Source organism: Rousettus aegyptiacus, unplaced genomic scaffold (assembly GCF_014176215.1).
Source record: "Rousettus aegyptiacus isolate mRouAeg1 unplaced genomic scaffold, mRouAeg1.p scaffold_m13_p_3, whole genome shotgun sequence".
NCBI lineage: Eukaryota > Metazoa > Chordata > Mammalia > Chiroptera > Pteropodidae > Rousettus > Rousettus aegyptiacus.
In genome coordinates, this window is record NW_023416306.1 from 70710449 (window position 1) to 70720884 (window position 10436).

Sequence of the window (10436 nt, forward strand, 5' to 3'; positions counted from 1 at the left end):
CATCCTACCCCTTAGCCTTGGGGGAGTAGGAGGCAAATGCAGGGCAGCTTGAGGATAGTGGGTTACCAAGGTGAAAGAAAGAAGAGGGAGTCTATTTCTGAGGAAAGGGTGAGTCTGATGTCTGGAGAGACTTCAGTAGCAGCAGCTATAAAAGAGTCCACAGGAATATGGCCCAGTGTCCCCAGTCACTTGGGGAACACTTTTGTTTCTTTTCATCACTGATCACTACAGTCTTGATTATCTTGGCTTTATCATTTTCTGAAAGGATTTCCCCCCTTTTTTCACCCTAGATTAACCTCAGATGGTGTCACAGACAGCAATGTCTCCCGAGAACTCAGCTGTCTGTTTCCACTGGCACCTCCTGCCTCCACTGGACCCACACAAGAACTCTCAGAGGTTCAGGAATGAAGTCTCTCCCTAAGATTCCTGCCTAGTGGTGAAACCACATGCCACTGTTCAACAGTAAAGATTTCTGTGAACTCCTGTGTATTTGCTTTAGCCCTTGCATATATGATGGTAACATGTTAAGCTGTTTTCACTGGCTTTTGTATGCTTTTATATTCTAAATGTTTTCTTATTTTCTTTTTTAAAATTTTTTGTGCCTATAGCATCTGGTTTTCCTAGGTTGTCTCCCATCCAAGTACTAACCAGGCCTGACTCTGCTTAGCTTCTGAGATAAGATGTGATCGGGCGTGTTCAGAGTGGCATGGCCGTAGACTAAATATTATTTTCAATAAATGAAAAATATGGTCTAAATGTGCATATTTGGTTTCACATTTCAAATCTTATTAAACTGGGAGGAAACGTCTGAGATTTAGGAGGGAAGATTAAGTAATTTAGCTTTAAAAAACCTCCACTCAGAGGCAGAGACCAAAAAACTGGTGTAAATGATAGACACTCTATTCATCCTTCTGGCGACCGAATCAAAGTTGTGACAGAAACAAGGAGCAGCAAGCAAGGAAAAATCACCTGGGATTTAGATGAACAAACAATACAAATAGGGAAAAATACAAGAAATTGCCCTGCAATGACAGAAGGTAGGACGGGATGAGGACGCATGGCTGCCCGGTCTCGAGGGGCTGAGTGAGATGGAGGCAGCAACAGCGGCAAAAGCCTCTTAAAGGGCTGTGTTGGCGAGTGGATTTCACGTGAAAGACCTGCTCGCTCTGAGCACCAGTGCCAATTTGGCTGCACATGGGGTACCAGGGACTTATAGGAGGACATTGTCAGAGTGAGGGCTGAGGTGAGACTCGCTGTGTACAGAAGTGCTGGTGGGATCCATTGTTCCTTGTTGAGTTCTCCCCTTCCCAGTGCGCAGATACAGTGCCGCCATAGCCATGATGTCTGATGTCATCAAACTGGATAACGAAGGTCACTCTGCAGAGAACAGTCCCTGAAACCCCTCCTTTCCCAACTCGCAGCCCCACCCAAGCCACATCCAGGTGTATCCTCCATGAGTCAGGTGCTCCTTGCTGAGCAGCACCTAGATTCACACTGAAGGCAGCTGTCCTCGGTTTCTGGTGTGGCCTTTTGAGGCAACTATAAGCACAGCATCTGTACATTGCTCGCTGAATCTTAACAGGTGGCCCCGAAGGGGCAGAGGCTTGGGATAAATTTGGCCTGCGGCTGAATCCCTCTTAGGACTGTGCCACTGGACAGACACCTACTTCACAAATCCACACTAATAAGACTGGGAGACTTTGGAGCTTTGCTAAGAAACAGATGCGGAAAGACACCGAAATGGGAAGATAAAGAAGTAGAAACTGTATGAGAGAACAGAACAGAGATGCAGATATAATGGAATCAAGTAATCTAACAGATGCGGAGTTCAAAAACACTGGTTATAAAGATGTTCAATGAACTTTTGGGAAGTTTAGAGAACTTCAATAAAGAGATAAAAAACACAAAAAATGGAGATTATAAAAGGGAACCAGTCTGAAATGAAGGACACATTATCTGAGAAGAGAAGTATATTCAATGGAATAAACAAAGTGAATAAAGAAAAGGATCAAATGCCCTATCTAGAGAACAGGAAAGCCAAGGACACACAATGAGGATGGCAAGAGATAAGATGCCAAGACTATAAAAATAACTTGAGGAGGAGATGGAACACTATTAAGTCTCCAAATATTCATCTGATCAGTTAAACTGAAGAAAATCAAAATGTTGAAAAGCTGTTTGAAGAAATAATGATGGAAAACGTCCCTAACTTAGTGAAGGAAATGAACATAAAACCCCAGGAAGCTCAGAGAATTCCAAAAATCAGGGATCCAAAGAGGCTTACACCAAGACACACCATAATTAAAATGCCAGGTTAAATACAAAGAAAGAATATTAAAAACAGCGAGAGTAAAACAAATAATTACTTATAAGGGAACACCCATAAGACTCACAGCTAATTTCTCAAAATAAACTATGCAGGACAGAAGGGCTTGGCAAAAAATATTCGACAGGATAAAGACCCAGGATCTATAAGGAAGGATTCTTTATCTAGCAAAGCTATCATTTAGAGTGAAGGACAGATAAAGAGCTTCCCAGACAAAAATTGACTAAAGGAATTTATCACCACCAAGCCAGTATTACAGGAAATGCTGGAGGGACTTCTTTAAGAAGAAAAAATGAAAAAGACTCACTTCAGTTTAAAAGACACACACTGAAAGGAAGGGGATGGAAAAAAATACTGCTTTGGTGGACCTCGAAGGTATTTAAGTCAGACAGAGAAAGATGAACACTATATGATTTCATTTATATGTGGAATCTAAGGAATAAAAAGAACAAATAATCAAAAACAGACTCACAAATATAGTGGACAATTTAGTGACGGACAGAGGGGAGTGGGAATGGAGTGAAGGGTTAAAGAAGTACAAATTAGTAGCCGATGGATGGTCATGGGGATGGGGAGCACAGCATAGGGAATGCAGTTAGCATTAATACGTTTGCTAGGTGGAGGGTCAGGGGAGGGAGGGAGCAATTGGGGGGATCATTTTACAAACTATATAGATGTCTAACCAATGCATTGTATACTTGAAACTAATTGAAATAAATAAATTTTAAAAATTTTTTTAAAATTAAGAAGTAAAACACTTCCACTCAGAGCCCATGACACAGAAGGAGGAAGGGTTGTTGCTGGAGGGAACTTGTTATACTGGGAATAGAAGTAGGTGTGAATATGTTGGAAGAAGAAGAAGGAGGGGAGTAGGGCTATAAGACTGGAGTCTTATGTGATGCAGTGAAAGCAGCCAGGCTTTTCTTCGGCTCACGAGCACTCTTTTCAGAGAAGAGGAGGTCAGTAAGGCAGAGAAAAGAGTATCACAATTTTGGTGGGAAAGAGGCAGCTCTCTTCTGGGTTAGTGGCCACTTCTCCAAAGGAATCTCATCTCCCACTAATTCCTTCCAGTTACTCCCACAGTTATACACACAGGAGTTTAGGGTAAAGCACAGCACAGGGAATATAGTTGGTACTTTCTCATAATGGCGAAAGAAGATCATGCAGTTTCTGGGATGAAGCCCTTTTAGTTACCTACACAAAATATGGAATCAGTTAATAATTGAATGAACAAATAAATGCCATTGAGTAAATGAAGAGGTGATATAAATATAGGTTTAACAGGAAAGAGCCAAAAAGCAAGCATATTCCCCTAGCCATGTTGGGGGGGGAAAATCCTGCCAGAATTCTAACCATGGGATTCTTATTGAAAAAGGAAGAGAAAGGGCTGAGTCTTTGCTGTTGTTGCCATTCATTTATTCAGCACAAACTTATTGTCCCTTATACACCAGATTCTGTTCTAGGAACAGGTTTACAACAATGACTACAACAGATTGTAAAGCCACGCATCTTAGATTCTAGTGGAGAAGACAAAAAATAAATAAGTAACACTCATAGTATGTTAGTTGCTGGTGGATGCTAAGAGGACAACTAAAAGCAGAGTTTGCAATTTTCATAGAATGGTATGTGACTTCTCCACCACATGACAAATTATCCCAAAACTTAAGAGTCTTAAAAACAACAATAAATCTTATTACCTTTCACGGTTTCTCAGGGAACAGGTTAGCTGGGTGTTTCTGACTCAGGGTCTCTCATGAAGTCGTAGTCAAAATGTCAGCAGGGCTACAATCACCTGTGAGACCTAGGAAGCAGCTGTCCTTTGTGTGACTATCCTCAGAAGTCACATAGCTCCACTTATATATTAATGACTTAAAACAAGATACACATTTAGTAGACTGGTTTCTGTGGGTCCAAAATTGAGACAGGGCCCAGTAGAAATTATTAGTCCACCATGTCCCCAGCTGGAAGACTCAAAACCTGGGCTTCTGAAATCATCTGAGAAGAAATCATATTTTGCCTCCACCACCTGGAAACTTCTTACTGGACTTCTCTATTCTCATTTACTCACCTCCACTCCTCAGGAAGGCTTCCTGTCTAAGAATCACAATATTCAAGGGTCAGCCCTGAGCTTGCTTTCCCTGTAGCATCTCCCACAATATGTGAAAAGGACCACTAGTGTTTAAACATGGTAAGCTACACTGTGCTGAGCAAATATGGTTTCCAAGAGGTATGCAAGTCTATCAGTGAGATATATAACTAGAATCTGGCCTAGAGTGACAGAGTCACACATGAATGTGTCAGAATCACGATGTTCTGTAATGATGACAGACTATCGGGTACTATCAGCTATGGGGAAGGTAGGGGTGGTGGAGACCTGTAACAGATCACTTTGCTATCAGGCCTGAGTAAAGATTTAGATAATAATATATGATTTCCAAAATGAGAATAATTAACAGAACTAAGGAAGTAGGTCTCCTCAAAAGTCTACTCTGGATTTCCTTGTACTGAAAACAAAATGCAAAAGAATTTGATTTACAATGTATATAAGCAAACAGCACCATCTAGAGTACTCTTGTGACTCCATTGAACAAAATTCTTTATTTGCAAGATATTTGCCAATTCCTCTAGACAAAAGCTGATTCTTTAACACATTTGTTTATCTTCTTGTTTAATGAACCAATTTGATACATGACACATAATGAGAATTCTAATTTATTTTTTTCCAATCTGACAGAATAATTCAGATAAATTAAATGTCAAATAAATTCATCAAAACTTAGGTTTGATTTTACTTTTGTGTTTTTTCCCTTATGTTTCAACAACAAGCGAAAGGGATCATGAGTTCTTTCACCCTAGCCTATGTCAGGTGTCTTCAGAAAGAACTCAGATCTAGGTGCAGGGTTACAGAGAACAACATATGTGACTAAATTTCCTTGAGAACTAGCTCTAGGCGACCAAAATCCCAATCATTCACAGAATCAGTATAACTTCTACATTTAGTAATAACACTTTTGCTTACAAGTAGGAAAATAGCATAGCATCAGCTTAAATCAGAAGGAAATTCGTTATCAGGATTCAAAGATGACACATAGAACCTAAGGGCAGAGATGCAGCCGAAGCTCACTAATGAACTGGAACCAAAGACTCAATTGCACTAGGAAATTTTTCTCCTTCATGGACTCTGCATGTGTACTTTGCTGTCTTTCTTAGCAGGCTGGACTTATGTGCTCCTCAGGCAACAGAGTAAAACATGTCTTCTCAAAGATGTATTCACATCTGCTCTTTTAGGAGACCAGCCAGGATGAGGTTGGAAAGATCGGAAGACCAGCCCAACAGGTCAGGTTCCATACAACTGGCAATTTAGGGAACAGCTAGTCCAGTAGCTTCTCTCTCTCTCTCTCTCTCTCTCTCTCTCTCTCTCTCTCTCTCTCTCTCTCTTCTCTCTCTCTCTCTCTCTCTCTTCTCTCTCTCTCCCTCTCTCTCTCTCTCTCCCTCTCAATATTATTTGGACATGCTTTTATGGTCATTCACACAATTCATAAATATACAGAAGAAATCATCAAAATATCTTCATAATTTCACTTCTCTATTCACCGTGGATAACCACCATTAACAGATATATATGCTAACAGTGTGCTTTCTATGCACCCCTATCTACCTACACATCTATATCTATTTATCAGTAGACTTTGAATAAAACAGGTTACCCTTCGTAATGTGGTGAGCCTCATCAAACACGTTGGCAGTCTTAAGAGCAGAGAGAGAGATTTCCTAAAGAAGAAGCAATTCTGCCTCAAGACTGCAATATAGAAACCCTGCCTGAGTTTCCAGCCTGCATATTTCAGACTCAAGACCACAACACCAACTCATTCCTGAATTTCCAGTCTATTGGAATGCTCTACAAATTCTAAACTTACCAACCCCTATATCCTATTTTTTTCTCTCTTTATTGGTTTTATTTCTCTGGAGGACCCTGGAAAACATAAATTTTGTACTGAGAGTGATTCTAGACAAACAGAATCTTAAGGTTGAGTTTTCTGAATTGGTTCTGGAGGTTCTGGAATTGGTTCTCTAATCTAATTAGATTTAAAGGTACTAATGACTCTTTTCAGTAGTAAAGAGAACATTGATAGTCCATGGCATGAATATTCCTAATAAAATAAAATACTAATAAGAAGTAAAATCCTGTCTGACCTTGTATTTGATACCTTAGAACATTTTGTCAAACTAGTAAGTATAACGAGATTGCCTGGTTGCTCCTAATTGCACTGGGCTAAGTGGGGAAAGAAAAGGAAGAGCTCAGGATGTGAAATCCCAGTTCAAATGTCTAATAAATAATTTGAAGTTTTCCGTCTGCCCCGAAAAATCCTTATCCCCTATAGCTGCAGAACTGAGATTACTGAAAAACAAACCTAGAGTTTCATCCTACGTGACTAAATTATAACAGAAATGGGATTTCCAGTCTCACAGGGTATCTATCCTTAAAGTGAAGCATTGATTGGAAAGGAATGGAATTCTGAAAACTGAAATGGGAACATATGGGAAGATCCTAATGAAATGGAACACTGACCTCTGAATTATGCTGTCTTTTTCAGTAGAAGCAACTACTCAACACCACCTGAGATTAATCTTACTTTGCCTAAGGAAACTGTAATGACCTTTTTTGGGGGTAGTTACCTTGCAAGACAATACTGATTCTTCTCAAGACCCACCCCCAACACCTGTCTTTGCTTCTAGACTTGAAATAGATCTCAAGACCCACGAAGCCCCTGAAGGTGAGGTATGAAATGTGCCTCATGAGGAAGTGCACTACACTCCAAGATAACTACATGATGTTTCCAATTTATATAGACAGAAATCAAGAGAATATGTGAGAGGCTAGATAATGGTGGAAGGAACATAAGGTTGGAACAGGCAGAATTTACTGATGTGGACCCAATAAGAAAAGATATTGGATTAATGTTGCAGTTCAAGGGATTAGAATGGTCTCTAATGGTATGGTCACTTGGTTGGACCAAAAATGTGGCCTACACTAAATGAGACTAAAATGCTGGAACTGCCTTGGAATACTTAGAAGATAGTATCCAACAGCCTAGGGAGATTAGCGTGTAAGAATGGATTTATAATTTAAGAATGTCGGGCGCATCCAGAGGACACACCTTTCACCATGACTATGAGAAACAGATTCGTGAAGGCAAACTCCAGCATCCTTTAAGACGTCCATTGTCACTCTCCTCTGTAGGTTAGAAATTACAGTGGTCATTGCTTCCACATAATTGGGAAACCTAAATGCTATGGGGATATTGGATGTTAAGATGGCAGGGGTCAAGTGGTGGTGCTTAATCACCAAAGACAATGTATATATGGTTACTGTAATGGACAGAAGGGTCAAAGCAGCAATTAGAATAGTCTGACTTGCAGAGCCTTATGGTATTAGCTGGTTGATCATGTTGTCCCTAGATGTGTAATAGATGAGCAATCTATTAAATTTTTACTTGATATGTATAAGTGGAAGAGGTCTACATCATTGAACAAAAGTTTAATTGAATTTTAAAAATAGAGTCCTGGCCCCTCAAACAATTCTGAGACATGAGCCAGTTTATAGGCCCGGAACCCCGTGAACGAAGAGGAAGCCAGGTCCCCTTGAGGAGGAAACCTGGTACAGTGCCAAAAATGTATACTATTATCCTTTATCCTAGCTTTCCCCCAAAGAGATCAACATCCTATTAGCAGAGTGACTGAGCATTAGGAAAAAGGAAATAATCAGAATTTTTGTGGATTACTGCACACCGATTCTGAATTTAAAATGACTGCAAGAGACCCGTAATGTCACTGTGGTCTGTCAGTCATTGTCAAGGCTAATGGAGGCCAGGTGATGAATGGACTTTCAGCTCAGGTTCATCTAACAGTGAATTCAGTAGGTCACCAAACCCATCTTGTGGTTATTTCCTCAGTTCTAGAATTTCTAATTAGAACAGATATACTCAGCAACTGGCAGAATTCCCATATTGGTTCCAGACTTGTGGGGTGAGGGCTATTATGGTAGGAAAAAAAGGCAGAAGCCACTAGAACTGCCTCAACCTAGCAAAGTAGTAAACCAAAAGCAAAGCTACACTCCTGAAGATGTTTCAGAGATTAGTGGCACCATTAGAGACTTAAAGGATTCAAGGATGGTCGTTCTCACCACATCCCAACTCACCTTGCCTATACGAAAATATGGATCTTGGAGAATGACAGTGGGTTATTGTTAACTTAACCAAAGAGTGACTCCAATTGCAGCTGCTATACCAGATGTGGTTTCATTGCTTGAGCAAATTAATACATCCCTGTTACCTGGTATGTAGCTACTGATTTGGCAAATGCTTTTTGTCTCAATACCTATTAGAAAAAAACCCACCTGAAGCAGTTTACTTTCAGCTGGAAAAACTAACAATAAAACTTCACTGTCTTACCTCAGGGGTCTGATAACTCTCCAGCTCTGTGTAAGAATTAGTCCACATGGACCATGATTGCCTCTCCCTTCCACAAGACATCACACTGGTCCATTACATTGACATTGTCCTGATTGGACCTAGAGAGCAAGAAGTAGCAACTACTCTAGACTTACTGGTAAGGCATTTACATGTCAGCAGGTGGGAAATAAATCCAACAAAAATTTAGGAAATTTCTACCTCTGTGAAATTTCTAGAGGTCCAGTGATGTGGAGTATTTCATGGTGTCTCTTCTAAGACGAAGGATAAGTTGCCGCATCTGGCCCTCTCCTACAACCAAAAGAGAGTCACAACGCCTGTGGGACTCTGGATTTTGGACACAACATATTCCTCATTCAGGTGTGTTACTCTGGCCAATTTACCAAGTAACCTGAAAGCTATGGCTTTGAGTAGGGCCTGGACAAGAGAAGACTTTGCAACAGATCCAGCCTGCTGTGCAAGCTGCTCTGCCACCTGGGTCACATGATCCGGGAGATCCATCAGTGCTTGAAGTGGCAATGACAGATAGTGATTCTGTATGGAGCCTTTGACAGCCTTCTATAGGTGAATCGCAGTGCAAAATCTTAGGATTTTGCAGCAAAGCCATGCCTTCCTATGGCTTCCTATTACTATGAGGGATAACTTCCCATTTTGAGAAACAGCTTTTGGCTTACTACTGGGCCTTAATAGAGACTAAACAACTATGGAGTTACCATGTACCTGAGCTGCTAATTATGAACTGGGTGCTATCTTTACCCAATGAGATAAAGTTAGGCACTCCATTATCAAATGGAAGCAACATATATGAAATTGGGCTTGGGCAAGCTCGGAAGGCAAAAAGTTATATGAAGAAGTGACCCAAACGCCTACGGTGGGGATTCCATTCCTTCTTCATTATCTTCTGTCTCCCAGCCTGTATGTTTGGCCTCATGGGAAGTTCTCTGCAATAAGGTGGGTGAGGAAGAGAATGCACAGTATACAGGCGCCACCCAAAAGGAGGACAGCTGAAGCACTACAGTGTCTTTCTGGGATGTCCCAAAGGACAGTTGTGAAGGGAAATTCTCCAGTGGGCACCTGGTCCTGCACCTGATTGTTCACTTTGCTTGGAAGGAGAAATGACCAGATGTGAAATTATGTACCGATTCATGAGCTCTGATTGACAGTTTGGCTGGATGGTCAGAAATTTGGAAGGAACGTGATTAGAAAATTGGTGTCAACAAAGTTTAAGAAAGAGTGAATGGACCCACCTCCTCTCTTAATGGGTGAAAAAGAAAGTTATTTTGTGTCCCATATGAATGCTCACCAAGGGGTGACCTCAGCAGAGGAAGATTTTAATAATTAAGTGGATATGAGGACCTGTTCTGTGGGTATCAGTCAGCTTCTTTCTCCCGCCACCACTGTCATCACTCAACAGGCACATGAAAAAAGGGGCTATGGTCACAGAAATGGAGGCTATGTGTGAGAGCTCGGTAACACCAAGGCCAACCTGGCTACAGTCAACCCTGAGTACCCAATCTGCCAGCAGCAGACGCCAACACTGAGCCCTCAATTTGGCACCGTTTGCGGGGGTGATCAGCCAGCTACTTAGTGGTAGGTTGATTGCATTTGCACCACTTCCATCATAGAAGCAATAGCATTTT

The 10436-nt window shown here is 41.0% G+C and overlaps 1 pseudogene; it reads right to left on the bottom strand.

Moving 5' to 3' along the window:
• Positions 1-599: 599 nt before the first annotated feature.
• Positions 600-718, bottom strand: LOC118600767 (annotated as a pseudogene).
• Between the last annotated feature and the right edge of the window lie 9718 nt (positions 719-10436).